The sequence below is a fragment of the Heloderma suspectum genome, chromosome 4 (genome assembly GCF_057233095.1).
Source record: "Heloderma suspectum isolate Gila_16-S chromosome 4, 16-S_ref, whole genome shotgun sequence".
Lineage (NCBI taxonomy): Eukaryota > Metazoa > Chordata > Lepidosauria > Squamata > Helodermatidae > Heloderma > Heloderma suspectum.
Window position 1 is genome coordinate 71,110,174 of NC_139461.1, and position 25,126 is coordinate 71,135,299.

The 25,126-nt window shown below is 42.4% G+C and overlaps 1 protein-coding gene across 2 annotated transcripts in view; it reads right to left on the reverse strand.

Annotated features, from left to right (window-relative positions):
• SPIDR (scaffold protein involved in DNA repair) overlaps positions 1-25,126 on the reverse strand; it is a 294,732-nt gene that overhangs the window by 250,504 nt on the left and 19,102 nt on the right. The window lies entirely within an intron of this gene.

Consider the following 25,126-nt stretch of genomic DNA (forward strand, 5'->3'; position numbering starts at 1 on the left):
ATGGCGGCCATGAAACTGTTGCCAAAGGTGCCGAATGGTACCAAGGGCATGTTGTTCCTAAATACCTTGTCCGATCATGGAAAGCATCATGATGGTAACACCAGACATCATATTGATAGTGCATCCTGGGTGGAAATTACCAGTCACCAAATCTGTTCCAGTCGCGTACTGGTGAACGGGATCTGTAGCCAACATCCCTCTCACAGTAGTGACGGTATGGTATACCTGATTTCTCAGAATGAACGGAATCTGGTGAGGTATCCCTGTATATGCACTCCCTCGGTACGGGAAGAGAGAGCTGTATTTGAAGTGGCAAGCTGTGGGGAGCTATTGGTGGCGACACTTCTCTGATTTCGCCTTCCGATGTCGATGCCATGCGTAGTGGTTCAGGCAACGATGCCAAAGGTGCTCTCAGTACCAACAGCGAAATCGATGGAGCTCTCTGTATTGGAGAGTCCAAAAATGGCGGAGGCAGCAGGATCGGAATTTCACACTCATCAGCAGACTGAGAAGGAGAAAGACACGTACTGTGATCTTTCTTTTACTTCTTCTTAGGAGCCTCAGACACTGATTTAGATGCCCTTGGCATCTTTGCCTTCTTAGACACTATTTTTGTTGTAGACACTGTCAAAGACCTGCCCAGAGTGGGCAGTTCAGTGCAACCCGTGGTTAGAGACGTAGACTTGGCCTGCTCCATAGATGGGGATTGAACTTTCTCCGCCATTGCCTGGACTGAGAGGTAGAAGGCATACATAGTTAACCTATGGAATTCGCTACCACAGGATATAGTGATGGCCAACAATTTGGGTGGCTTTAAAGGCCGGATGGACAAATTCCTGGAGGAAAGGGTTATCAATGGCTACTAGTCCTGATGGCTATGTGCTACCTCCAGTACCAGAGGCAGTGAGCCTATCTACACCAGTTGCTGGGGATCATAGGTGGGAGGGTGCTGTTGCACTCATGCCCTGCTTGTGGGTTCCAAGTCAACAGTTGTTTGGCCACTGTGTGAACAAAATGCTAGATAGATGGACCCTTGGTCTGATCCAGCATGGCTCTTCTTATGTTCTTATGTTCATATGTTATTTTTAATTACCACCCTGTGTCAAATTTGCCATTCTTGGGCAAGGTACTGGAGCATGTGGTGGCCTCACAACTCCAAGCCGTTTTGGATGAAACTGATTATTTAGATCCATTCCAATCAGGTTTCAGGTCTGGTTATGGGACAGAAACAGCCTTGGTTGCCCTGGTTGATGACTTATGCCAGGGAATGGATGGGAGGAGTGCAACCCTGTTGGTTCTTCTGGACCTCTCAGTGGCTTTTGATACCATCAACCATGGTATCCTTCTGGATCATTTATATGGATTGGGCTTGGGGGGCACAGTTTTAAAGTGGTTCCGGTCCTTTCTGGAGGAGTGGTCTCAGAAGGTGGTGCTGGGGGACTTACGTTCCATCCCATGGCCATTAGCCTGTGGGGTGCTGCAAGGTTCTATCTTGTCCCCCATGCTTTTTAACATCTACATGAAACCACTGGGGGAAGTCATCAGGAGGTTTGGGCTGAAATGTCATCAGTATGTGGATGATACTCAGCTTTATCTAGGGATGGCGTAGAATTCTGCCACGGACCCCAATGAGTCCATGGCAGAACTACTCTAGTTCCACACACTAGTCTTTAGAATCCGGCCTCCAGAGTCCATGGCGTAATGTCACTACTCACCTCCGCCTCCCTCTGGACCTGTGCGGAGCCGGATCCTCCTCGCGGCAGTTACACGAAGCCGCCGGCCAGCTCCGCAATGTCAGTGATACAGCCACCACTGCCATGCCGTACTGCTGGCTGAGACTGACTCCGGACACAAATGGTGTCCACTACGCCATTTGCGGCCGTAAAGCTTTGCATTTAGCTTAAACTAAGGGTTTTACGGATGCAAATGGCGTCTGCTACGCCATTTGCGTCTGTGGTTTTTCATACAATAGGCTAGGGGATGCCATTTGCATCCGGAGTCAGCCTCAACCAGCGATACAGCATGGCAATGGCAGCCATATTGCTGACACTGCGGAGTCAGCCGGCGGCTCCGCAGAATCGGCACGAAGCAGAGCCGGCTAAAGAGGATTCCGGGGGGAGGGATGGATCGCCTCCCCCCAAGGGTGGATTCCCCACCGGAACAGCAGGTAGGGAATCCTCCCATCCCTATATCTACCTCTTGTTTCCATCTGTGCATCCCAGGGAGGCTGTGAAACTCTTGAACCAGTGTCTGGAAGTTGTTTTGGGATGGATGAGGGTCAACAAGCTGAAACTTAATCCAGACAAGACGGAGGTACTGTGGGTTGGGAAACCAACTACTTCGGATGAAGGTTTACAACTAGTCTAAATTGGGGTTGCACTCCCCCTGAAAGACCAAGTGTGCAGTTTGGGAGTCCTCCTGGACTCTGAGCTAACTGAGGAAGCCCAGGTGGCTGCAGTGTCCAGGAGTGCTTTTTATCAGCTTAGGCTGGTACGCCAAGTGCGGCCCTATCTGGAAAGGATGGACCTAGCCTCAGTTAGCCACACACTAGTCATGTCCAGGCTGGACTATTGTAATGCCCTATACGTGGGGCTGACTTTGAGGACAGTTCAGAAACTCCAGCTTGTGCAGAATGCGGCCACCTGAGTATTGGTGGGGGTGAGGCGATTCAATCATATAACACCTTATACTGTGCCAGCTGCACTGGTTACTGGTTCATTTCCAAACCCAATTCAAAGTGCTGGTTTTGACCTTTTAAAGCCTTAAATGGTTTGGGACCATGTTACTTGAAGGACTGCCTACACCCATATCAGCCTGCCCATACTTTAAGATCAGAAAGAGAGGCCCTTCTTATTTGCCCACCTGTGAGAGCAGTCAGGTGGGTGAACATATGTGAGAGGGCCTTCTCTGCAGTGGCCCCACATCTCTGGAACAAGCTGCCGTCAGAGGTCTGCCATGCCCCATCACTGCAGACTTTTAAGAAGGCCTTGAAAACATTATTTTACCTTGGCCTTCTGTTAATATGGCTGCTACTGCTGCTGTTAACATCATTGTTGGTTTTATTGTTGGTTTTAATTGTTTTTTATCACTTTTAATATTTTAACTGTTTTAATGTATTTTATTGTTATAAGCCGCCTTGGGAGGGTTTCTGCCCTGAAAGGCGGCCAAGAAATATTGTTAATAATAATAATAAATAATATGTTCTTAATCAACAGCTTCCAAGGCTTTCTTCCACAAGATCGCTTTTAAGCATTCTAATCGGTGACACTTAGTTTGTTTATACAAACAAACAGTGTTCATACAGTGTCGGCCCGTCTCCACCACATGAGATTCCCCCAGGCAAAGCAAAGAGAATGCCCGTCAGCAGGGGGTAGTTTACTGCCACACTGGATGCACTTATGAAAAGGGGCCTTCACAGCCATGCGTCACCAAATTTCAAAGATCATGAAAAAGACAAAAAGACAACACCTAACTCTAATCTAATTTTGTTGTTGTTGTTGTTGTTGTTGATAGAACGAAGACAAACAAGAAAGAAGAATGGGAGGAAAGAAGAGCTCCTAACTATCTCAGCGAAAAGGTGAAAAAAAGAGAAGTCCTAACGAGGCATCCTTACAACAATACGGTCAAAACAGAACTGAGGGAACAGGCGGGAACCCGCTGGGATATGCACAGTGGATGTTGGGGGAGGGTTCCCACCAAAAAGAGAATGTTCCCGAACAAGGCTCCGCACTGGCGCAGAGTCCATATCATATGTGTGATGCACAGATTCCACAAAGAAGAACAAGCATTTCTGTTCATTTAGGGACTTGCTTTATGAAGCACTAAATCTCCATTATGTGAGCAGTCGCTGGTATAACACACTCCGCAGGAGCGCAGCAGCCCTATTGGATACTGCCTATTGCTTTTGCAACCTGGTAGCAAGATCTTTATACTATACTTCCTCCAACTCCTCTTGCTTCTCGCTTGCTTGAAGCTACACAAATGCAAGTCAAGGAGTAGCGTAACCTGTGGAAGCACTGTAGTATGTTTCAGTCCAAGGAAGCCTTTCACTTTCAAGTCCGTGAAGCTCAAAGTGAATGGTCAAAATCTGAAGCTATGGATCTTTCAGACACTGATTCTGATTAGAGCAGTGACTTCAGTTGTGTTAGTACTTTTGATGATCAAATATTTGAGAGATGGAGTTGGATATAAATCAAGTACAGAAATATATGCTCAGATACTATGGCACTTATCCTACACAGGCTTACTCAGAAGCAAGTCCCTCCCTTTGAATTAAGTGGAACATACTCCTAGCATAGGACTGTAGCCTGATATCATTGAACTCTTCAACAGTATATTCATTGAACAGTTTTACTGAATATTAAAATGTATTGCTACTTCTTAATTACATTATAGGGAAATTATTTTCTGAGCTATTTTTCTAAATTAACTATGTCTTCCATTTCTGCATGATAATGCCACAATCTACGTATTGTTTCTGAACCTAAACAATAAAATCTTTCTTTTGTGCCCTGTACTGTTGTGTTTTCTATTTTCATCTTTTTCCACCAGGCAAAAGTTACTTTTAACACAGACTTACTATGGAGTAAGCATAGTGGGACTTACTTCCAAATAAATATGCTTAAGATTGAGCTGTGGGGTACCTTAGGGTACAGCAACTTGAAGCTTAGCTCTGACACAGAGTATATTTATATTTGTTTCAATATAGTGGAGGGTGGAAAATGACTTTCCTGCCCTTCCTCTCCCTGTCAGACCCCCCTAAGCCCTTCCTCCCAAAAATCTTCCTTGAGGGTTGGGGGACCCTGTTGAATAGGGGTGAGCTGTGATATCAGGGGCTGAGAGGAAAAGGGGAAATCACTGAAGAATCTGATGGAGGAACATTCTATGAGTAGAAGCTCCACTCGCAGAATGTGCCTCTGTCTGATTTTCAGTGATCTCTCCCTTCCCCCTCAATCTACCATGCCACAGCCCACCCCATTTAGCAGGGTTCCCTGACACTCAGGGAAAGCCCTGTCAGAAGGCTGCCAGGGAGAAGATCAGATAGAAGAGACACCTTTCGCACAATCCCCTCCCACAGGTTGATTTCTGGATCCAATATGTTTCCTGTTCTTACAAATAGTAAAGTTTATGTTTGCTTTAAAAATATGGGAGGGCACTTCTCTCTCCCCTCTCCTCAACCACAGACTTCAGATTATCTGGAAATGTTCTTTCTCTATGCTTTGCATCTGCCATCCTGAAAGAAGGTAAGGCACCATAAGGTAGTGTGGTGACTTAAATTAGCCTATAGCATTCCTTTAAGAGCCATTGAGATTTGGTTCAAAGACCATTACTATTATCAGTACTGAACATTGGCCAAGCTGTAATACACTATACCCAAGCAATGAAATGTACCAAAAACTTTATCACTGCTCCACATTTTGATAGCATTACAACAATGGTATGTCAGGTTTTAAAAGCATAGCACCAATGAAGTCTTAACTGCAAACCCAACTGAATTTGCAATTTTAAAGCAGCAATAGTATGAGCAGAAAAGAAGTGCACAGACAACTGGAGGTATTAAAAGATCTTACAGCAGTCCATCATGGGGCTCAATATGCAAGCTAATTTCAAATGGAAAACTGGTTGCCGATTCTACCACATGATCAGCCGCAGTAAAAACTTTTAATACGCCTTCGGTTACTTGCATGCTTTTCCCTTGCACATGCTATGGTTGTCTGGAATTGCAGACTTCAACTTCAGCTTGGACTCCATTTGCTGCCTTTTCACAGGTTCACCAAAACAATTTATTTCCTTTTTGTATTATGTGTTTTAGAACACAGCCATGTGGGCAAACCATCACTTCCTGGCATATAGAAGGGGAAGAAATGGAAGCAGTGACAGATTTTACTTTCTTGGGCTCCAAGATCACCGCAGACGGTGACTGTAGCCATGAAATTAAAAGACGCTTGCTCCTTGGGAGGAAAGCTATGGCCAACCTAGACAGCATAGTCAGAAGCAGAGACATCACCTTGCCGACAAAGGTCCGTCTAATCAAAGCTATGGTTTTCCCAGTAGTAATGTATGACTGTGAGAGCTGGACTATAAGGAAGGCTGAGCGCCGAAGAATTGATGCTTTCGAACTGTGGTGCTGGAGAAGACTCTTACGAGTCCCCTGGACTGCAAGGAGGTCAAATCAGTCCATCCTAAAGGAAATCAACCCTGAGTGCTCATTGGAAGGACAGATAATGAAGCTGAAGCTCCAATATTTTGGCCACCTAATGCGAAGAGAAAACTCCCTGGAAAAGACCCTGATGCTGGGAAAGACTGAAGGCAAAAGGAGAAGGGGACGGCAGAGGATGAGATGGCTAGATAGCATCATGGATGCAATGAATATGAACTTGAGCACGCTCCGGGAGAGAGCGCAGGACAGGAAGGCCTGGCGTGCTATGGTCCATGGGGTCACGAAGAGTCGGACACGACTGAACGACTGAACAACAACAACAACAATGTGGGGAAAGTTTTATACAATATTTAGTGGCCTTGGCCTTGTAAATATTACAAATGCTAAAATCTTAAGAGTTTAAAATTATTAAAGAAATGGAAACGTTGCACAAGATTATTAATATACCGCAAACCAGGCATCCACAGAAGATGATATATTTTATGTATTTGGCACATTTGAATAATTTTCAGAATGTAAAAGAACACTTTAAAAACACCTCACAAATATGGTTAAAGAGAATAAGGTTATTTAACACAGGAAACTATCATTGCTAATTCAAATGATAGTTCCCTAGTCCTGTGGCAATTTAACTTGAATGTAAATATGCATTCAAATATGCATTCAAATATGTAAACTGCCAACCTAGCAGTTCGAAAGCAAGAAATTGCAAGTAGATAAATAGGTACCGCCTCGGCGGGAAAGGTAGCAGCGTTCCGTGCACCTCGGTGTTCAGTCATGCCGGCCACATGACCACGGAAGCGTCTTCGGACAGCGCTGGCTCTTCGGCTTAGAAACGGGGATGAGCACCGCACCCTAGAGTCGGACACGACTGGTTGGGGACACCTTTACCTTTTTACCTTTTTAAATATGCATATTCCCTGAATTTAGACGAGTACAGAACCTTTCAGCCTGAGGGTTGAATTCCATTTCAGAGCAGCTTTTAGGGACCACATTCCAGTGGTACATGGAGCCAAAGGCAAAAGGGGCGGGGCCAAAATACCAGAATATTTTAGTTTAAAGCTCTTGCTGCAAGCAACTAAGCCTTAGGAAAGGCATTTCAACTTTTTAGAATGGGGGGAAATGCCACAAAATCCAGGAAACTACCAAATGATTGATGGTTAGGGGAAAGGAGGGGCAGGGGAAGGAGGCATGGCCATCTGGGAAACTATGGAGAGCCAGGCTGGGATCCCACACAGGCCGCCAGGCCTAAAGATCTGCACTCCTGATTTAGACTGCTTTAAAAAATGTCTCCATGAGCCCTGCTGAAAGGCCTCCTTCATGAAGGCTCCTCCTCCCTCAACTGTTACCACCAACAGCCATTCCAGCAGGCTGTACTGAGGGAGATGAGAAGGAGAGCAGGACTATATCAGAGCCCTGCTAAAAGAATTAATTTTTCCCCTGTTCCCTCCCCATTCCTTTTTCCTTGTGTGTCACGTCTTTTTAGATTGTAAGCCTGGGGCCAGGGACTGTCTTGTTTAAAAGTGATTATATGTAAGTGCTCTGGGAGTCTTTTTGGCTAAGGAGCAGCATAGAAATACTTCAAATTAATAAATTAAAGATATGTTATCTGTCACAGTTAACCATTTTCTATAATACAAAAACAGCATTTGGGCTCTTCTATTGGGTGCATGTGCTCTTCTGCACTATGATATGGATGTACAATCTTTTTAATACATTTTTTTTAACTATTGCCCAGGCATGACATAGGTCAAGTGTATCATCATCATGCAAACATGGAAAATAAACCTGTCAAAACTATGCATAACCTCAGCAAACATTCACGGAACTTACTCAGATACAGGGGAAGGGGGAAGGAAAGGAAAGGAAAGGAAAGGAAAGGAAAGGAAAGGAAAGGAAAGGAAAGGAAAGGAAAGGAAAGGAAAGGAAACGAAAGGATCTTCCTGTCTAAGCACCGAGTCATTGCTGACCCCTAGAGGAACGCTGCTTGTGCTGACGTTTTCATGGCAGACTATAGCGGGCTGGTTTGCCATTGCCTTCCCCAGTCGTGACTACCTTTCCCCCAGCAAACTGGGTACTCATTTTACCAACCTCGGAAGGATGGAAGGTTGAGTCGACCTGAGCCAGCTACCTGGGACCCAGCTTCCGCTAGGATCGAACTCAGGTCGTGGGGAGAGTTTTGGTTGCAATAACTGCCGCCTACCATTCTGCGCCACACGAGGTTCATGAAGGGGGAAAAGAAAGAGGTAATTTGTAGGGAAGAACAGACAAGTAAGAGGGAGTGTTTAAAACCCCTCACACTCCTTCCTTGTTAAAGCCCCATTCCTGGCTATTTGGTTGTTCTGCCTCCTAGTTGGACATATTTCCAGCCTCAGAGTCCACCCAAGGAAAAAAGAAACAAATTGAAAACAGAAGGGGATTTGCAAAGGAGAACTGGCAGGTAGAGAAGAGTTAAGCACCCCACTGTACCCACCTATTCTCCCTTGCAGCTGTTCCCCTCTCCCACATTAGCGTTTTGAGACAAACACAGGGGGATTGGGAACAACATGTTTACCTTGTAAAATGTAATTTTATACGAATGTATTAATAAAGTCTCAAGTAAGTTCCACTGAATTCAGAGGGCTTTATTTTTGAGTAAAGATGCATAGAATTGCACTGCATATGCTTCTTGGTAAAGCAGGATCACCCTAAGCCCACCAACCCACAGCGATCTCATATAGCTATTGTTACTTCAAAAGTCAACTTCCAGAGTTGTTCTCCTTTGCCCTACAAAGCAGCCCTATCCTAATAACTTACTAGGTAGAATTTTAATTTCTTTTCAAGATCAAATGTTTATATCACTTTACATCAAAATAGGAGCACCAAAGGAACGAACTATAACTTAGAGGAAACTGAAGTGACTGTTTTAAAAAAAAGTGTTGTGGCCAACAGAGTCAGCACAGGAGAGAAGACAGAGAACTTGATAAGGGCATGACAGCAAATTAAGCAGTTACTCAGAAGAGGTGAATGACAACTTAGTCAGGGGGTGGTGACTGTTTTACGGGATGGAAAATACACCGGCCTGAATCAGGATGTATAGAATGATACTGGGAGCTTGAATAACTGAGTAAGTAAATTAATGAATCAGGATGTTCAATGCAAGGAAGAAAGCTTGAGAACGCTAAAGTTAAGCTTATTAAGCCCCCCTTTCAATAGGAGAGAATTAAGTACATAAATTAAGCTAGTTTATGGTAAGTGTGAAATGATTTCTTGTGAATGTATAATTCTGTTGGGAACAGAGCCCTAAACAGAAACCTGCTATAAGCAAAAGTGTACAAGACTGAAAGAAAGGAACATCTAAGAATAACAGTGAAGTAAGTAGAGAAGAGGCTTGCCTACACTGGCTTTCATAAAAGGATAAGTAAGACTGTAGCTTGAGCTAGTGTATGTGCCAATCCTGTAAGCTCAAAGTACACAAGTTGTTTTTGGTTTTTTTTTAAACAAGTCTATACAAGCTCAACTCAGAAACCTCTCTCGTTATTCACAAAAACTATTTGCTTGGAATGTCCTGATAACAGAGGAATTGTAAATATGACTGGCAAGTTATGGATGGAAAAGATGTTTGCTTTATGACCCACCTGTATCTGTCCAGAGATAATGCAAGATCATGGCCCTCAAAATGGATGGTGAGCCTTCCTAAGAAAACCTGGGAAGTTCCTAGCAGAGCCTAAGAAGCCTACTATGAGTTCCCCAAGCTCAACCTTTTAGGTACATTCATATCAATAATTTAATTGGTGACTGTGGATGCAGTCACTAATTCATTCAAGACATCAGGATACTGAAATGTCTGCTCGCTTGTTTTCTTTTTACTCAACCCAGATTTTATGCACTTTGCAGGGAGTGAAGAGCCATAAACTTGCCATATGTCACAGCAAACAACTGAATGGTTTCCATGCTTCCCCCTCTTCCACCCACCACCCAAAATAACCACATGGTGGCTTTATCACCTCAGCTGTTCATATGAATGCTTTTCAGTGTGGGCTAGAAACTAGAATATATCCTCAACAACGCAATGTGAAAAGCTACATGAGTTGATAGAAGATGCAGTCCTCAAGCAACAAAACAAAGTAGTCCCATGGAACAGGAGAGCCACTATATTTCACATGTTAAGTCATTCCAGAGGACAGTGCCTTGCACACAGATACTATTGTTGCAGATACTCTTGATTTTCTAGATATCATAACTGAAAGATGCTTGTAGGTGTTATGCTTGGGAGGAATCAAACATTTCCACATTGGAGAGGTTCATTATAACGATGTGTGAGCACTCCCCACATAAGTGACACAGATATCATCGACGGAATGGAAACAACTGTTTGTCTTCTTCCTCTTGCTCCGTCTTGTTCCACCCACCATAGTAATCTGTAATATCAGCACAGTTTTACCACCCTGGCCCCTCTTTATCATACACTGCTTAGCTATGCTCCCTCTAAGCAAAGGCCAGCAGCAGCATGAAAGAAAGCACAAATATGTGGCTGGCCTCTCCCTTGTGAAATAAAACAGGCGTAAAATTATAAAGATATGCATCTAAGAAAAGAACTTCATCCATCTCAGAAATGGAAAGAAAACAGATGCACAGGCCTCAAGTGACCAAGTTTCTGGAATCTCAATCTTCCTAAAAACGCCAAGAGCTAGCATACATTATAGAAGTCTTCCACTAGATTAAGAAGATGCTCACAGAAGCAAGAAACAGCACAGGCCTATTATATGCAGCATGTTTTCCTTGAAGGAAGTAGCAGTGTTCTTCCTTCAAGCAAGCCATGGGCCCAAACCCGTGCAACGCCTTCAGACCAATGCCAGCAATTGCCAGGGATATGCAGCACTAACATGTACATATTAAATATTATACCTACTGCCATGAGGGGCTTTTCAGCATCCTATGCATGGCAGCCATGCCAATAAAATCAAAGCAGGATATTAACTTTAAATATTTGAAATATAATATGCTTTTATAAAGGGCAGTTTTTGAAATATTTTTAAAATGAATACAGATTTAACACTGCCAAAAACAGTCCTGGAAAAAATATATCAAAACCTAAGAAGAATTTCTGTTAATCCAGAACAAGAATCTTGGGAACTGGGAGGCTTATAGAAAGTAGTGGGAAGTATAGGATTTGTTTGTTGATTTTCAACACTTTTAAATCTTTACGAGACTTGTGCTCTTATGGACTATAGTAATTCAACAATTATAGCACTTTGCTTCCACTGCAAACATCAGGTTGTTTTGCATGCAGGATACAGGGTGGAGGGAGGAGAAGGAACGAAGAGAATGTAGTGTGTGATACCATGAAGCCTTCAAGTAAAGTAACACAGCTGTCAGAGCTGGACACTTTGTGCCCAACCTGCCTGAGTGAAGCCACACTTGCTGGCACCCCTAGGCATGGCCCATGCTATGGTTCCCCCCATAGCCCCCTGAGGGAGGACTCTATCTATTCCCTTTCCTTGAAGAGGGGGCTGCCCACAGCAGAGAGGTGGCAGCCCTATAACTCTGTCCTTTCTGGCTTCAAACTACTGACTGCAAAGCTATGTGCTGGTTAGGGAAATCTGCCACCTTAAGGTGATATTGCGGACTTCAAACACATCAATACGTTTAAATTAAAGTTAATGTCTTCTAAAAACCAAATAACCAGATGTGCACACCCTTAGAATGCATGCCATAGGCTTCATGGTCTTGGAGCTATGACAATGACAGACACACATACATCTTTTTATTATAGACTGGTGTACCTCTGGCATCATTCCAAATGTTACTGCCCAGAGAATCCAATCCCAAAACATACACCACCAGATCCACATGTAATGACACAACTGGAACAGATACACTTTAATATTTCAAAAGCAATGATTTAGTGCATAGAAGTAGTGTAATGGCAAAGGCTGTTAAGCAAGCTGGTGTCTTGATGTTTTGACTACAACTCCCATAATTCCTGCCCATTGGTCATACCGGCTACGGCTTGTGGGACTTTTAGTCCAAAACATCTGGAAAGCCCCAGGTTACCTACCCCTGCACAGAGTCTAAAAGAAAAGGCTTGTGGCTGTTCAGAATCCTAAAATTTAACGGAGGAGACAGCGTGGATTGGCCAACTCTAGCAGTTTAGTGTTAAATCAGAACAAATACATACCCCACTTGGGACAGAATTTTCTCACTATGTTGTGCTATAATTAGGCTTGGTCTGCATATGCGAAAAAATAGGATGAACTGCACCACTTCGGACTACAGTTGGGGAATGCCATATTCCTGGAAACGCCTGGAAACACCTGCCATACGCCTGGAAACAGAAAACTAGCCAAGCAGAGAGAAAGGCTCTGGCTTAGCCCTTTGCATTTTGTGTTGGTTTTCTTTTTTTAAAAACGTAGGAAATATTTGCTCTCCCTCTTATAGTTGGGCCATAAATTCTACCACCACAGCATTCCACCACCTTGTTCTGTTCCATTTATAGCAGGGATGGGGAACCTCAGAACCTTGGAGTGTCCAAATCTGGCCTGCCAGTGCTTTTGCCAGGCACCACCCCCTTCCCACAGAGCCCCTCCCCCATTGGGTTTCCCACAGCTCAGAGCTGCAGAAAGGGCTGGGTTACTGCTGTACTGAGCTGGGAACTGATGATGTAGGGGGAAGCTTTGGGAGGGAAGATTGTCATCTGATATCATCTGGTGGGCGGGGGAGGGTGTTGCCCCGGGAGGAAATCCAGCCTCAGGGTCTGAAACAGTTTTACTGACACACACACACGTGCACACATACACACAAACACACACAGGGTTTATAGGATTATCTTCCCCAGCAGTTTATTCTGAGCTTCCTACTCAGATGCAAAAGAGCATAGCATTTGGTGTGTCATCATCAATGGGGACCAGAAGAAAACATTTTGAGCAGAAACACAGACATATAACCTCTAATCAGGCATTAAGTCATCTGTCTGACACAGATTCCACTCCATGCAATAGTAATACAGTGTCCTACAATAATTCCTTTTATATTACACAACAGAGGGAACAGTCATAGACACATCAGAAAATGTGACAGGATGGACAAGAGAAAAACAAACAAAACCACATGTGAAATACTGCCGTGGCTAATTTTCTTTTATTATCTGTAAGTTATTAAATTATGGAAACTGAACAATTAAGCCCTGGGTGAAGCTCCATTAAACTCAATGCAAAGATTGCCACTGACTTCAGTTGAACACAGATTGCACTGCTGGGCCAAAACTGAAGAGCAACAAAGGCTCATACAAGGAACTTGCACTGGCCCCATTAGTTTACTCCCCCCTTATTTCCCTGCCTCATCTCTGCAATCTCCAGAGGGGGCACTTTGGAGGATGCCACATGCTCCTGAGGTTTGCCTCAAGAGCACTTGCAGTACAGCATTTAGTGTTGCAGCACCCACCCTCTGGAACGCTTTACCAATAGACATTAGACAGCCCCCCCCAGTTCTGACATTCAGACATCTTCTTAAAACTCATCTGTTTACACAAGCTTTCCCTGAAGTGTGACCCAGCCAGCTATGGTTTGTAGCACAAAGTGGAGTGTGTGGTTTTATTGCTGATTTATTTGTATTGTGTTGTTTTTATTGTCATATTTATTGTTATTTTTATGACATTGTATTTTATGTCCACTGCTTTGATACCTTTGTGGAAAGCGGTATATACATTCAAATAACATAAATAAAAATACCACAAACCGCTTCTGAGCTCCCTTCGATTTCATAAGCATTTTGGCAAAAGGGATGGGGGCCAGAATGGCTCTTAAAAGAACACCACCACCACCACCAAAGACTAAATCCTCTTAGGCTCACAGAGGTACAGTTCTTTGGCTCCTGGTCCATATCTTTTCAAAGTAAGTACTTATTAGCTATTCTGAGCCTTTGGATTGGGGTAGACTCTAAATCTAGATTAAGTGAGGCACATATTAACTTTTCATATTTTGAATATTTCCGAAGGTCAAAAAGCTTTTCATTCTATTGTACTTAGGAAAATCACAGTGTCCCTCTATGCTCAAACTATGATCTCCAACAAAGCTTTCCCCCTCTAAGAAAAGACCCCTAACCAACACAGGTTTGAGAAATAGGACAAAGCAGATAACTGTTACCACACCTATTCTGAAGCTTAAGGAACTATGAACCAGATAGTACTTGGCTGACTTTCCCAGCATTGTCTACTGAAGATGATATTCCTTTAAGCCAGCCTTTCCCAAACTGGCGCCCTCCAGATGTTTTGGACTACAACTCCCAGCATTTCTGACCATTGGTCATTCTTTCTGGGGTTGATGAAGTCCAGACTATCTGGAGGGCACCAGATTGTTAAAGCTGTTTTAAGCTGTAAGGGCAGAAGGCCAGGGAGTGGAGGAGAGAATGAGGGGGAAAAAAGGTATTTGTACCTACACTGGAGGTTTCGTTGTATTCTCATACCTTAACTTTATTACAACGCCTGCTTCTAGCTGACCAATTCCTTCCAGTTATCTTTACTAATGAATTATTAAACTTTGCCCTTCTCCTCACCCGCCATTCATTTTTGTCCTGTCTTGCTTAGTTTGTAAGTCCACCAAGTAGGAACTACATCTCCTTTGGTGGTACATTTTGAAAGAAGGACAAAGAGCCATTACACAAATATCTGCAGGCACTTCAACATAAAGACTTAAAGATATTGCCCAGTCTATCATTTTCCATTCAGGAACGAATCACAGAAAACATATTCTCATACGTAAATCAAAATTAATTAGTAAAACTACACTATGGATTTTTAAAGACCACCACTAATGAAATACCTATTTTGGGGTAAGATGGGAAGTAAACTTTTAAAGAGCTTTATCAGTAATACAAAGGTTTTTTAAAATAATTCTTATTAGGCTTTTTTTGTTTTATCAAAAAAATCCACTGTACAGTTTCCAAAACATGGACGCTTTTTTCCACAAATCTCTGTAACAGAGTAGCCAACATCCAAGTTATTGACATGCCGCAAATTAGAATTAGATATCAGCAAGATGTGTCATGATAAAGATGCCTGTAGGACAAAGAAAACAAACAAGCTGGACTGAAATTACTCAGACAAGTGAGCCACACTATACACAACAGACGTCACCAGCCAATTTGACAATGGATAAAACTCCTTCCTGACCTTTTTCACAGCTGTCAGTTAAATCTGTGCTAACCACTACAACTCCTTTTACAATAAGTATTTATTCAGAAAAAATGTGTGCAAAACTATTTGTTTTAGCCAAGTTTGCCTTCTCTAGGCCAGGTTTGAATGCCAAAATAAACTATGGTTTATCATGATGGGATGAGTTGCAATGAGCCCTGGGCTCAACTCTCCTTCTACTTTCTCTTTCTCCAAGGCAGCTACAAAGAGGCTGTTTTACTGTTTTTAAAAACATTATTAACCGCAGTTTAGCATTATGCCAGAACGCTAAACTGTGGTTAAATCTTAGCTATAGTTTGTTGGAAACAAGCCAGTCTCAGACTGGAATTAAGATTTAACCACAGTTCAGACCACACTAGAGGAGCAAAGGAGAGGGGGTCATGTGAGCCTCAGGCTCGCTGCACCTTGTTCCTACCATGATACGTCATGGTTTATTGTGACGTTGAAATCAGTTGTGTGTGTGCGTGTGCACGCGCGCATGTGCATACACACCTGTATCATAACATTCTGCACAAGGAAATACACCATTTGTTTACTAGATAGATTTATATACAACTTTCCAGTGGACTATCATACAGGTTTACAGACTCATAAAGGCTAAACACTGCTAATATGTGAAACTCTACAGTCATAAAGTGATTATCTTATATTAGAAACCAATTTTTGCCCACATGAAATACACGGATAAATCTGGGCACACTGGAGACAATTGCTGAAATAACACCCACACCAGTCTACCTTTAAAAAACACAAAACAAAAGGGGTATCACTAAAATTTAGGAGCAGCATTTCAAAAACAGGACCAGGCTTTGAAATCAAATACTCCTCACAGTACTCTAGTACACATTGTTGTTCAGTCGTTAAGTCTACCACTTATGTTGTTGTTGTTGTTCAGTCGTTAAATTGTGTCCGACTCTTCGTGACCCCATGGACCATAGCACGCCAGGCCTTCCTGTCCTCCGCTCTCTCCCGGAGCGTGCTCAAGTTCATATTCTTTGCATCGGTTATGCTATCTAGTCATCTCATCCTCTGCCGTCCCCTTCTCCTTTTGCCTTCAATCTTTCCCAGCAGCAGGGTCTTTTCCAGAGAGTTTTCTCTTCGCATTAGGTGGCCAAAATATTTGAGCTTCAGCTTCAGTATCTGTCCTTCCAATGAGCAGTCAGGGTTGATTTCCTTTAGGATGGACTGATTTGACCTCCTTGCAGTCCAGGGGACTCGTAAGAGTCTTCTCTAGCACCACAGTTCGAAAGCATCAATTCTTTGGCGCTCAGCCTTCCTTATAGTCCAGCTCTCACAGCCATACATTACTACTGGGAAAACCATAGCTTTGATTAGACGGACCTTTGTCAGCAAGGTGATGTCTCTGCTTCTTACTATGCTGTCTCGGTGTGCCATAGCTTTCCTCCCAAGGAACAAGCGTATTTTAATTTCATGGCTACAGTCACCGTCTGCGGTGATCTTGGACCCCAAGAAAATAAAATCTGTCACTGCTTCCATTTCTTCCCCTTCTATATGCGAGGAAGTGATGGGGCCAGATGCCATGATCTTAGTTTTTGTAATGTCGAGTTTCAAACCAGCTTTTGCACCCTCCTCTTTCACCCTCAACAAGAGGCTCTTTAGATCCTCTTCACTTTCTGCCATTAGGGTGGTATCATCTGCGTATCTGAGGTTGTTGATTATTCTCCCAGCAATCTTAATTTCGACCTGTGATTCACCCAACCCGGCATTTCTCTTTACTTATTTATTTCATTTCTATACCGCCCAATAGCCGAAGCTCTCTGGGCGATTCACAAAAATTAAAACCAAACAGCACACAATAAACCAATTTAAAATATATAGAACATTAAAACCACAATATAACAATGCAACCACAATAAAACCTAGGAGCAGTGCAGGAGTTTAAAATACAGATTTAAAACAGCAAAGCTAAAAGTTCAGAAAGCTAAAATGCTAAAATGCCTGGGAGAATAAAAAGGTCTTCACCTGGCGCCGAAAGGAATACAATGCAGGTGCCAGGCGAACCTCATTAGGAAGCTCATTCCAGAGCCAGGGTGCCACAGCAGAAAAAGCCCTCCTCCTAATAGCCACCCACCTCACTTCCTTTGGCAGGGGCTCACGGAGGAGGGCCGCTGATAATGAACTTAATTATGTACTCTGCATATCAGTTAAATAAGCAGGGCGACAATATACAGCCTTGTCGTACTGCTTTCCCAATTTTGAACCAATCGGTTGTTCCATGTCTGGTTCTTACTGTTGCTTCTTGACCCTCATACAGGTTTCTCAGGAGACAGTTAAGGTACTCCCATCTCTTCAAGAATTTGCCACAGTTTGTTGTGATCCACACAATCAAAGGTTTTAGAATAGTCAATGAAGCAGAAAGAGACGTTTTTCTGGAATTCTCTTGCTTTCTCCATGATCCAGCAAATGTTGGCGATTCGATCTTTAGTTCCTCTGCCTCTTCGAAACCCAACTTGTACTTCTGGTAGTTCTCGGTTCACATACTGCTGAAGCCTAGCTTGTAGGATTTTGAGCATCACCTTGCTGGCATGTGAAATGAGTGCAATTGTATGGTAGTTTGTACACTCTTTGGCATTGCCCTTCTTTGGAATTGGAATGTAAACTGACCTTTTCCAGTCTTGTGGCCACTGTTGAGTGTTCCAAATTTGTTGGCATATTGAGTGCAGCACTTTAACAGCATCATCTTTTAGGATTTTAAATAGCTCAGCTGGAAGACTGTCATCTCCACTAGCTTTGTTGTTAGTAATGCTTCCTAAGGCCCACTTGACTTCACTCTCGAGGATGTCCAGCTCAAGTTCAGTGAGCGCACTATCATGCCTATCAGGGACATTCAGATCTTTCCTGTATAGTTCTTCTGTGTATTCTTTCCACCTCTTCTTAATCTCATCTGCTTCTGTTAGGTCCCTGCCTTCTTTCTCCTTTATCATGCCCATCTTTGCACAAAACGTTCCCTTGAGATCTCCGATTTTCTTGAAAAGATTTCTAGTCTTTCCCATTCTATTGTTTTCCTCAATTTCTTTGCATTGTTCATTTCAGAAGGCCTTCTTGTCTCTCCTTGCTGTTCTCTGGAACTCTGCATTCAGTTGGATATATCTTCCCCTTTCTCCCTTGCTTTTCGCTTCCCTTCTTTCCTCAGCTCCTTGTAAACCCTCATCAGATAGCCATTTTGCTTTCTTGCATTTCTTTTTCTTTGGGATGGATTGAGTTGCTGCCTCCTGAACAATGTTATAGACTTCCGTCCATAGTTCCTCAGGCACTCTGTCTATCAGGTCTAATCCCTTAAATCTATTCCTCACCTCCACTGTATATTCATAAGGAATATGATTTAGGTCATACCTGAATGGTTTAGTGGTTTTCCCTACGTTCTTCAATTTCAGCCAAAATTTTGCAAGAAGCAGCTCATGATCAGAGCCACAGTCAGCTCCAGGTGTTGTTTTGACTGGCTGTATAGAGCTTCTCCATCTTTGGCTGCAAAGTACATATCAATCTGATTTCGATATTGACCATCTGGTGATGTCCATGTGTAGAGTCACCTCTTGTGCTGTTGGAAAAGAGTGTTTGCTATGATCAGCGTGTTCTCTTGGCAAAACTCTATTAGCCTTTGTCCTGCTTCATTTTGTACACCAAGGCCATTCTTGCCTGTTATCCCGGTGATTTCTTGACTTCCTACTTTGGCATTCGAATCCCCTATGATGAAGAGGACATCTTTTTTTGGTGTTAGTTCTAGAAGGTGTTGTAGGAAGGGATGTACAAAAGTCACTTACCTCTTCGAAGGGTGACATTCGTGGTGGGGGGGAGGCGCTCCGTCCCTCCCCCCGAAATTCTGGCCGGGGGGGGAGGCGCTCCATCCCCCCCCCCGAAATTCTGGCCAGCCGGCTCCACTCCACAGGGATTCTGCGGAGACGCCAGCCGGCTCCGCCAGCGGCCAGACATCCGGCCACTGGCTAGCAGGGATGCAAATGACGGTGGCTACGTTATTTGCATTCCCCTTATTTTTGCCATCTTAGTCTACGTAAATGTTTACGTAGACTAAGATGTGCCAAAATAAGGAACGCAAATGGCGGCGCCCATGGGCGCCACCATTTGCGTACCTGCGTTTTTTTTTTCTTTTAAATCAGCCGTGATAGGCTACGTAAACATTTACGTAGCCTATCACTTTTGTTGTTGTTGTTGTTGTTTAACTGGAAATGGCGGCGGCGTCAGTCAGTCGGAAGACCGGCCACTGCAGCCACCACCGCCAAGCCGCCGCCAGGAAGATCCGCCCAAGGTAAGTCCCGTTCCGGGGGGGGCGTGGCAGACCATTCCGCCACCGATTTCGGGGGGCCGAATGCGCTGGCTTTCGGCCTCCCCGAGATTCATGGCGAAATTCTCTGACATCCCTTGTTTTAGGTCTTCATAGAACCAATCGACCTCAGCTTCTTTGGCCTCAGTGGTTGGGGCATAGACTTGAATTACTGTGATGTTGAATGGTTTGCCTTGGATTCGTACTGAGATCATTCTATCGTTTTTGAGATTGTGCCCCAGTACTGCTTTTCCCACCCTTTTGTTGACTATGAGTGCTACTCCATTTCCTCTAAGGGATTCTTGTCCACAGTAGTAGATATGATGGTCACCTGAATTAAATTTGCCCATGCTTGTCCATTTTAGTTCGCTGATTCCCAAGATGTCAATGTGCAATCTTGCCATCTCATGTTTGACCACCTCCAGCTTACCTTGATTCATTGATCTGACATTCCAGGTTCCTAAACAATATTGTTCTTTACAGCATCGGATTTTCTTTTCACCACCAGACACATCCACAGCTGAGTGTCCTTTCGGCTTTGACCCAGCCACTTCATTCTTTCTAGTGCTACCTGGAAATACCCTCTGCTCTTCCCCAGTAGTATATTGGGCACCTTCCAAGGGGCTCATCTTCCAGCGTCATATCTTTTAGCCTTGTGATATGTTCCATGGGGTTTTCTTGGCAAGAATACTGGAGTGGGTTGTCATTTCCTTCTCCAGTGGACCACATTTTGTCAGAACTCTCTGCCATGACCTGTCCGGCTTGGGTGGCCCTGCACAGCATAGCTTATGGCTTCACTGAGTTATACAAGCCCCTTCTCCACAACAAGGCAGCGATCCATGAAGGGCTAGTACACATTACCAAGTCACAAATATGGTGTTTTTATTAATCTGATATCTTTCCCATTCATATAACGAAGTGTGACCTCTTTAAAAATTGAACTTCAAATATTTTCATTCTGGAGGATTAAATTACTAAAGTGCTTAATCTCAATCTTTACCTTCACCATTAAGTAATTACTTCAACAAAGTAATTCAACGGCAAACATACATACAAGGAGAAGTACAGCAATCAATATTTCATACATTAAGTAAGGCATTTGTTTTATTGTAATAAATTTATTATTCACATAACTACCAGTTTCTCTTGCAAACATGTAACTGTAACTTTCACAGTAGCAAGGCTGTCAACTTAAATCTGCCTTTACATGAGGCTACTGCCGCAGGCCACCAAGCATCACTGTGCCGTACAATCTGTCAAATAAATCCTATACATCACAACTTACTTCACCCATTCTCACGACTTTAAAGGTAGAAAGGGGAATCACTTTCAGTAAGGCAGAGGCCACATTTGAGCCTCATGGCCCCACATGGCCACTTTGTTCCCCCTTTCATGTGAGCCAGGAAACAAGCCAGGAAGTCTTCAGTTAGCTGTAGCTTCCCGTTACATCCAAATTAGGAGATTAATATTTGGTTTATATTTTCCAAAGTTTAAGACTTGCTGCACCAGCAAATAAGTACTTAGGATAGTGTATACTTATATTCAATCCACATAGCTACTTGCAATCATATGGCAGCAGCTCCACACAGCAAGCCATATGTGAAGTGATTTTTCGTGTGGTAATACCAACTTTCACTACACTTTCATTTTTCTCCAGTTTGCACTGATGCAATGAAAATTATCGCAACTGTGAGTAGCCCCTTCACACAGATCAAACGTGTTTTAAGCAGCAACTACATGAGGACTTGTCCGTAAGTTCTATATATACACTATGCCAATGAAATGAGCAAAACTGTGATAGTATGCTGGTATTAAGAGGCACATGAGCAAATTTTAGGATTAGGCTGGTCCATCTAGTATAAGAGGTGGCTACACAGTGAAATGGGTTTTCTGGAAAACATTGACCTGGAAAATTAGGGGCATTTGCATAGGGTTATTTGTATCAGAAAATTCAGTTTGCATCAGAAAATCACTAGAGTTATTTAATTTAGCATGTTTACAAAATCCTTGTAAAATAAACGATGAAGCTTTAAAAAAAGTGCCCATTTTATTTTTTTTGTCTTAATATACCACAACTAAGTGACCTGAAACATTTGGGGGGGGGGGAATAAGAGCACACTTCATGTGATTTAAATGTTATATTGTGTAGGCATTCTTTATTAGGATACTTGTAAAAATTTAAAGACAAAAGCATATACTTCCCTTGTTGTTTAGATGTAAGAAAGAAACAAAGATACTAAAAACTGTTGACACATTAATTCAGCCTTCCCCAACCTAGTGCCCTTGAGGTATGTTGGACTACAGCTCCCAGCATCCTTCAGCAAGCAGCATGGAAGGTACCAGGTTTGGGAAGGCTGCACTAATTAATTTTAGCAACCTAAAGAACTGTGCATAATATGCTGCCAACCGTTCCTATTTCAACAAGAGCTCAACTCTCTTCCACTGAGGTCGTTGAGGCACTTTCAGTTTCGCTGTTGCCACTTTTTAGTTCCATTTCACTCTGACATGTATGTATTTCAATGACATATATGTATTCCTGCACATACTTGCTTGGGATAATCACTTGAAAAATATTAATTACAACTTTGAAACTGCCAAGCTTGCCTAATATTGTATTTGCAATTGGCATTCATTCATTGTTACTAATAAAGTTAGGGGGAAAAAAATTCCAGGGAAAAATGAAGCACTGAAGAATTTTCCACCCCAAATCACCGTGGCTACTGGCAGCTGTCTTAAGCCAGATATATTGAGCAAATGCTGACCAGTTTTTGTCAGGTATATGCTGTGGTCTGTAACAATTGTGCACAGTGTAAGTGAAGAATATTACATTTTTTTTGTTCTGCATAGATCTACTCAGACTAAAAAAGGTGAAGATCTGGGTGGTCATCTTCCCCACCCACACCCTTCCGGCTGCCTAAAAATATATATTTATTGCAAATATTAGACAACTGTGGGAAAGGCTTTAGAAAAATGTGTGCCCTCTTACACATTTCACAAGAACTGAGTACATGTACTATGATGGCTGACATCATACCTATGCATGTCAATAACTGCCTCATGCTACATGCATTTCCAGGTTCCTTATTTTGCACAAAGGGGGCACAAAATAAAGAGGCATACAAATAAAGGTGCATTACTGGATTAACCTGTCAAGAAAATATATTGCATTTTAGAAAATGAAACAAAATTTTCCTCTAATAACTAACCTCCAAAACCTAATGAACTGTATTATATTTGGCCAGGGGGCAAAGGGAGCAATCTAATTCTGCATACACTCTCCTGTTCTCACACCTAAAAGAGATCACATTACATAAAAAGGATTTCATTAAGTACTTGCCTCCTGAAAGCAAAATTCAATATATATTTGTGCTAATACAAACAGCTCCATTTCTAAGTATAGACATATTTGTATATTTAACATAACATCTAATACAAGTTTTAAGTGTTGTTGTATGAGTATGATACAATTTTATTTCCACCAGCATAACAATGAAACACTCTTTTTTATTTATTAAACTACTTTTTCACACACTTCTTACAATATTTTCTGTAGCAAACAAATTTGTGTTTCCCCTTGTTCTAAAAAATATTCCTAGGACCATGATGTGTCTCATGCACTGAAGAGTGAAATAATGTAAAGTATGTAAGGAGCCCTGTAATTATGATGGTAGTGATCTTTCATGCAACGTGATTCAACTTCCAAAGTCAAGTTTGATGACCCAGACAAACCACTGCCCTGGAAATTCCCACAAAAGGACACTCCATTAAGATTATATCTGGGAAGCAGATTGTATTTTGGATTGTGCTGCTATGTCTTACGAGTAAATACATTCAAATTGTACTTCAAAACACGGGTATCTACAGAGAACAGTGAACTGTAGCATGTTGGTGGCATCATGCTTGGCAAACAAAAAGCCAATTGCTCACAATTCCCCTCCCCACCCCATAAATTATAGACATAAGCATAGCACAACAACAGAATTGTTGACCAAAGGGCTCCCTTTCCAACCAAATGAGGAAACCACTTAATCTATGCAGTACCTAGTTTGTCAAAGTTCACTAAGCACACATTAGTTGGTTTCCTTTAGGCTCATAAAGCCTGGAATACCATCATTTTTGAACAACTATAAGCATATTAATATGTACCTCAAAATAGACAGTTTATGTCAATTCATTTGTAATGCCATACCATGGTTTGTTGCTCCATAACAAAGCCTCAGGTTCACACATTCCCTCCTCTCCCATAGACCCGTTCATGTGTGAACACCTGATGAGGGGTTATAAATTTCCATTCAAACTAGGAATATATTAAGCAGAGCATAGAAAGCAAGCAAGGAAGGAGCACACAAGCACAAGGCTTGTTTCCCTAGTACCAAAGTATAGCTGGCTGCGAACAATACCCAGTGTGCTGCAGAAGAGTAGGATTGCTTCTCTGGGCTCTCCCTGCATTAGACACAACATTGACATTCATTTCATACAGACAAAAAGTGAAATCCAAACATGTCTGACTCCATTAGCCACTGAATTACCCCTTTTCCCTGTGCACCCCCCAAAATGTGCTTTGGAAGATTGAGGGAACCTACAGAGCAGATTGGGGGGGGTGTTTATAGGGAAAGGAGAGAAAGGGAAGTCTGCTTGCACAATGTTGGAGAGAACCCAAAGAGAATTCAAAAATATGTATGCTGGACAGGAACAAATAGACTGCTGTCAGCTGCATTGTAACAATAATGCAATGAAGTCAAAGCAAACCCCACTGAAACCTATATATTAATTGTTCTATTTCTATATAATACCCTAACACATTTCAAAAGTCACTCTCCAACAAAGAGCAATCAAAAACCTCCAAGCATGGGTTCACTCTTTCAGAAGATATTGCTTTGTTCTACATAATATTCCCTGTTCCCTGCATCAAATAAGCCAAACTTGTCAATAAGATATATCAGTACAGAAATTTTTGTCACTGTTCCCAGAGAAACAACTTTTCTATTATAAAAACAAACTCATACATTTAGCTCTCATCTTGCCAAAGGTTAGTTTTCATATAAGGCAATATGTGAACGAACAGAAGGAAAGAGTCTCTCAAAGTTCTAGCACTTCTACTAATAATTTATGAATCAGCAAACTAAATTATACAAAGCTTGTATAATATGACTAGTGGCATCTAAGGGAAAAAGTATACATTATGAAAGTGTTTACACATTCCATGAATACATATAGACCGAAAATGAAGAACTTTAGGGAGACAGGCATGTATCCTTTCACAAGAGCTGAAAATTCAAGATTATAATACTAGTGACTAAGACAAAGAGACTAAACAGTTTTCTTCAATCCTTACATCTTGCAGACCAATTGGAAGAAGGCAAGGTGTAGTTGTTGTTTTAAAACAAGTAAATACACCAATAAAGTATGCAGAAGCTATGCTTGCTTACAGTATTAGCTCACTTTCTTTTTTTTACATTTCAGTTACTTTATTAGTTCTTGAAATATTGATCCACCA